Below are 6,473 nucleotides of genomic sequence, written 5' to 3'. Positions count from 1 at the left end.
TAACCCACACACTGCACATCATTTCGGAGCTCATATCTTTGAACGGGTAAGGACTAGTTAAGCAAGACTAGTCAAAACCTGTCTGTTTTCTGTTATCAGCTGATTATATCCTTCGCGCTTGAGAGCGCAGTCTCTGCATCTGAGACCAGTGGTTGGTCACTTTTAGACGCCCACATCTCCATTTGCATGAGAGGTTGGGATTTCCGTGAGGTTTAGTGCCACTCGCGGGTGGCCCGGAGGAGACGCTGATATCCGGGAGACTCTCACAACATCCGGGAGACTTGGGATGTCTACAAATCAAACCATGGAGAAATCAACTGATTTCTATTTTTGATGATTGTATTTTGATCAGACACAAGCCTTTTTTATTTTATTGTTTTCCTCAGTTGAAGTCCATTGTAAGCTGGAGCGTGTAGTCTGGACTGATGACAGCTGCTTTGAGCTCAGTTTACTCTGTAGATGAGACATTTTTCTACAAATACAAGAGGGACCCTGAGTGGCACCACAGAAAGCACCATGTGGTTTTCAGGGCTCAGCCTCAGATCACCTCATCACTGATTTAAAATGATTGGCTTTCACATTAATTCACTATATTCATTCAAGCAGAGGGGAAAAAATTCTCAAATGAATTCCCATTGACATTTTCTTTATTTAGCGTTTTACAAATGCATTATACATTTTCTGGCTTGTTCCCAGGGCCATAAATCAATTTCCACATGAGAGACTACATGAGCTCTCAGTGGTGGAGCATAAAAGACTTTTATAACTAAAAGTAGGGTAGTACTGTAGTTTCCACAGGACAGCGATGACATATGAAAAGGCCTGGTAGTCAGTACATGTACCAGCATATTTAGTGCATCCCCATTATCACACTCCTCCGAGCTTCACATAATATATGTCATCACCTTTCCAGCAGCTGTCACACTTATTGGACTGGTGTTAGGAGATGGACGCATGTCCTTGAGGGGTTATGAGAATGTGTGAGACGGGTGTTGTGTGCTGTACACACACACACACACACACACACACACACACACACACACACACACACACACACACACACACACACACACACACACACAATAATACCTACAGTACATGTTCCATTTTAGACCATTATATACACAAGCCAGTCCTATCAATTTGCATTAGCATAATGTTCAGAAGCTTTCAGATCATAGGCATTATCACATAATTCAACACAGATTGGACTGCATCAGTACCATTACTACTCTGCTATTATTCACCACTAACTTGGCGAAATGAACATTTACTTGACACAAAATATATTGAAATTATCAGATATGCGTTGGGTAACCTTGGGCAACGATGACTGTCTGGTTATAATTTTTTATCACATACCCATAGCAGCCTTATTTATTAATCAAGACGAGAAAAGCACATTCGATTGAATACATAGATTTGGCTACTGTCAGTGTCAACATGGAAGGAAATGGTTGGCCCCACTGGGATTTCCCGACAGTGTGGGGAGGGAGTTAGCTGAAAATATGGCAGGTGTTGGCAGGCCTCTGCCTTGTTGATATGCAGCTGTTCTGTAAGCAGTTGAAGGCTGCTGTTTTATGCTTTGCATTTTGGTTCCTTAACTTCCTTTGCATCTATATTTATACTCCAGTTACAACAAATAGCGAAAAATAAAATAGCCATTGATTCTACAAGCTCACAACTTGTCGTGATGTGACGGAATATTTCTCCAGGCCAGAGATTGTTTTCCCCCATCCCCCCGTGCAGTAAATCATGAATGAATATACAATGTGCATTCTGTATATGCATGCATACAAACACACTAGCTACTACACTCATTATTAATAATTACAAAAGGAAAGACTTGAAAATTCCTGAAAACACTAGATTTGAGCATGGTCCCACTTGGTCTTTCTCATTAGAGGAGCTACTTTAAATTGTACAGAGTCGCTGAATATGTCCCTATATTCAGGTCATCCTATCTTAATTCCCCTCGTTTCCTTACTTTTCACTCTCGTCATCCTTCCTTCTCTTACATCCCTTTCTCTTGCTCGATAATTCTGTTTTCATCTTCATCTTTCTTAGTCCCTCTGGCTTTTTCTCTCATTTATCTTCTCTTTCTCTCTCTTTCTCTGCAAAGGATCTAATTAAAGAGACTTGGGTTGCCTGCCTACTGTATATATAATTGCCAACAGGGTCTGTCCGTTCTTTACTTAGCAATTAGGAGTGGCATTCTTCTGCTTGCAAATCAGCTAATTAAGCCTTAAGGACAGCTAGCCGATTGAAGTCGCATTAAACATTAGGATGAGTCAGGGATGCCCCTGCTCTCTACACACTTGGGACAGGAAGCAGAAGTAGTGGATTCAAGAGTGGTTGCCATGGTAGCCATCACATGATTTAGGATCCTGTACCTTGGCTGTCTGCCTGTCAGTCACCCAGCATGTGTGATCGTTTACAACAATGACAGATATAGAGAGCCTGCATTGATGGAACATTTCTCTTCTAGGTTGCCTATTATTTTGACTGTTAAAGCTCACTCTGTTGAAGACAGAATAAGGGCCAAATAGAGGTTGTCACAGCGCCTGATTAGATCCCTGTGTGGACTGCTTGTCATTATGATTGATGGTGTAGCCAGCCGACGTAGTGCTTGCCTTGCAATAATGTCCCTGTTTGATGCTGCACAGCACACTATTGTTTTAAACTTTGCCAGGGGACCGAAAGCTCATTCTGCAAACTGTATTGACTAAATATTGTCCATTAGTAGTAGTGCACCAAAACATTAGAGCACATTAAGATAATTACCTAATGCAGTGTCGCCATCTGTAATCAGTCAGCATCTCTCCAGTGTGTGGCATACCAACATTGGCTAAACATGGTGTTAGACTGGGTAACACATTCTCCAACACACCAAAACTGCCTGGCAGCCTGAGCTACAGTACAGTACTGTACTCTTCTATACATTAAGATCTGCAGAGTAAATGTATCAGTTTGTAACTCTGAAAGTATACACATGTTGTCTCCATTTGTACACTTTCAGAGTTAAATTGAGGATTGTGTCACATTATAGCATAAAGTAGCAACTCTGTTCCGATCAGAGCAGCATTTTCAGCCTCTTATGGCATCAGTGCTTTCATATTCCCTAAAGGCCGCTAGCATTTTGGTTTTGCTGTTGCAGAAATGTTTCCGTGATGGTATCATAATAAATAGTGTAATAGCGAGAATAATGTCCTGGAGGGAAACAGATGTTCAGTGTGTGGTGCAGTATGGTGACTCAACGTCAACTTCAGCTTTATTGTCACATCACAAGTTTACACCAGGTAGGCCAAGGCCAGGGCAATATTATCGATATTGTGATATGGGACTAGATACGTATCTTCTGATATTTTGGATATTATTCCGACCGAAGGTCGCTACAGTATGAAAACCTCCAGCTCATGTCTGTCTGTCTGTCTGTCTGTCTGTCTGTCTGTCTGTCTGTCTGTCACTCTTCTGACATCACAATGACAACTCATCCCAGCTCAGCAGAAGGATATAGCTGACCTGTTCTGACATCACAATGTTGCAAATAAATTCCGTCCTTGTTCCTTTTATGCCCATATATGGAGATCCCTGATGTCGTCAATCAATATCATCCCAGCTCAGCAGAAAGATATAGCTGACCTGTTCTGACATCACAATTACATAAAATGCATAGTCAAATATACGTATAGAAGTGGGCGTACCAAGTGAGTGTACCAATGAAAATGTAATTGTAAAACTGTCAGTGGCCATATTGAAATGAACAGAATTGCTATCATGTTGCGGCTGGGGCTGACACCTGTTCAGCTGTACGTCATAACTGTGGAAGCTGTCCCTTAGTCTGTTCGTTCAGCATTTAATACGGTGGCGTCGCTTTCATGGTGCTAGCAGCGTGAACAGATTGTGGCTGGTGTGTCTTAGCCTTGACTCTGCAGCGCTCACCTCCAATAATGTGCTGCGCCGTCCACATGCACCTCCCGCTGTAGCGCTCTCTCTCGGTCGTCCTCAGACGAGCTTCCATCGGAGTCTCCAATCGTTCCGGTTCTCCATACACCCGGCCAGCTCCGAAGAGCTTTCAGCTCCTGAAAGTGCTCAGTGCTCTGCGGTCCAGGGTGGTGTACTTCCCATACTAGACGATATGGGACGATATGAACATTTCATATCACGATTATTGTGACAAAAGAAATCATGATTTACGATATTATCACGATAATCAAAATCCATAATCCTGGGGCGGAACATTTGCCAAAAAATAGCAGCGTTGTGACACGTTGTGAGCTTGTAGATCGGCTATTTGATAGAGAGTGAAAAAAAGCTCTGCAAATAAAAGGTGAATTGATCCCAGTGCATGATGGAGGACGATATCACGATAAATTAAATCTCCACGATGCGATTGCTGTGAGTGTTTTTTATCACGATCAACAATAATATCGCAGGGTTGTTAGGGTTACTTTTAAAAAGGAATCCCCTACAGTTACAAGTTACTTGCAAAGATAATGTAGTCAGTAACGTAATCTGATTATCACAATTTAAAAAGTAACTACTAGTTACTTTCAGTTACTTTTGGATTACTGTTTAGCAAAACTCTTTAATTAAATAAAACAAGTTTTACCATTGATAACTAGACAAGAATATTGAGCCAATGAAATTAGAAAAAGGACAACAGAATTTTACTTAAGCGAAGTGGCAGTACTTTACGCTGATTCGACTTGATTATTTTATTGTTTGGCGTTATAACTTATTTGTAAAATTGATGAGGGCAAGGGGACAATGCAATCCAGCATGTAACCCCCATCATTCAGATCCGTTACTGTAATCCAGATTACACATTTTAAAATGTAACCTGAGACTTTACAAGTTACCTGTTTTTTGTAATCTGATTACGTAATCCCGTTACATGTAATCCGTTACTTAACAACCCTGCTTATGGTCCCGTCCCTATCCCATACCAGGTGGTGATGCAGCTCACCAGGATGCTCTGGATGGTGCTGCTGTAGAATGTCCCAAAGGTTGTACAGACACAGTTTGGCCCTTTTCACGATTTGCGTGGTATACTGTACTGTATGTGGCCCATTTTGATAAACAAAATATATCAGCTACAATTAGATTTTAAACAAAGCCTCCTCTCGGCAGTTTTAAAATCCTATCCTGCTAAAAAAAAAGGTGATGTTAGTGCAAGTTAGTATTATTTGTATTACACACTATGAAATACCTTAAAGAAGATCAATAAATACGTCTCAAAACACCAGCGGTAACTTTTGTGAGGCAGTTTTCATTAAATTGATGCTTCAGGCGCTCAGTCGCTCTGCCTTCCTATGTGGCAGCTATTCCCTCTGCTGAAACAAATTTCCATGTAAATTGTATGAATAATGTGCTCATTTGCTAAATAGTATTAGAGTTGATATTTGGCCCTAAAGTACTAAAGTATTGGTTTAAAACAAATGTGAAGCTTATTGAAGGCAATGCCTCTAGGAATGGGCATATTATTAGTGTTGGCATCACATGCCTTTCAAAGTTTGGGCTGTCTTCATGGAATTGTTTTTCATTCCAAGGCATGGGGCTCTGCTTTCTTGGCCTCCCCAACTGGAACAAATGGCACAAAATGGCACCCTAATGGAACGCTTTTGCCGTCGGTTAGATGGAACTGTGGGTCTGTTAAGTGCTGTGGTGACTTTAAAGGGTCTCTGAGGATCTGTTTCCGACTCTGTTAGAATATAATGTAAATGGTCAAAGTTGATGGACAGGATGTTGATGCATTTTCACTGCTATTGACGTTTGCTGGTGCTGGGTCACTGTAAATTCCAGTAATCTAGCTGAGATTGCAAATACTGTACCTTTTTCACCTGGGCATTTACAGTATGCATGTCAATCTATTAACAACTGAATAATCTAAGATGTTGAGACAGACCCATGGCCATAGACCCTAATGCCTCATGTTGGATTTTGATTTGTGCTGCTGAAAAAGTGCTATGATGTTAAATATTAACTTTTGTTAAATCCAGCACTTTTTATCCAGTGTGATCTGCTAAATGCCTACATTATTATCTAAGCCTTCATCATGTCCCTTAGAGATCCGATGCAGTAGTGTGAAATTAAACCAGAAAAAATCTTATTAGGGTGTTTTTCAGCTTTTTGTTATATTCTTTTTCATCACCATCTCAATATCCAAACCAATCTTCTATGGGCTGAGGGGTTTGCGCTCTCTCTGAGATGATTATTTATTGGCTCAAGTGTGCAGCACTGAACCAAGTGCTACAGTACAGTGTGACTGGTGCTATTGCGTGGTGTATGATGATTCACCAGTTTGTAGATGCAAATAAATGTATGAAATGATCCTTCTTAGCAGGCTGCACAGACAACTCTAGAGACTAAAGAAAATCCCTAGCTATATCCTTCAATGTCCACTAATTGTGCCTCTAATTCTGTTCTTTCTAGGCTGCCAGCTCAAACTGTACCAAACACAAGTCCATGAC

The sequence above is a fragment of the Nannobrachium achirus genome, assembly GCF_963921795.1.
Source record: "Nannobrachium achirus genome assembly, chromosome: 1".
Classification (NCBI taxonomy): Eukaryota; Metazoa; Chordata; class Actinopteri; order Myctophiformes; family Myctophidae; genus Nannobrachium; species Nannobrachium achirus.
This window is presented reverse-complemented; position numbering follows the sequence as displayed.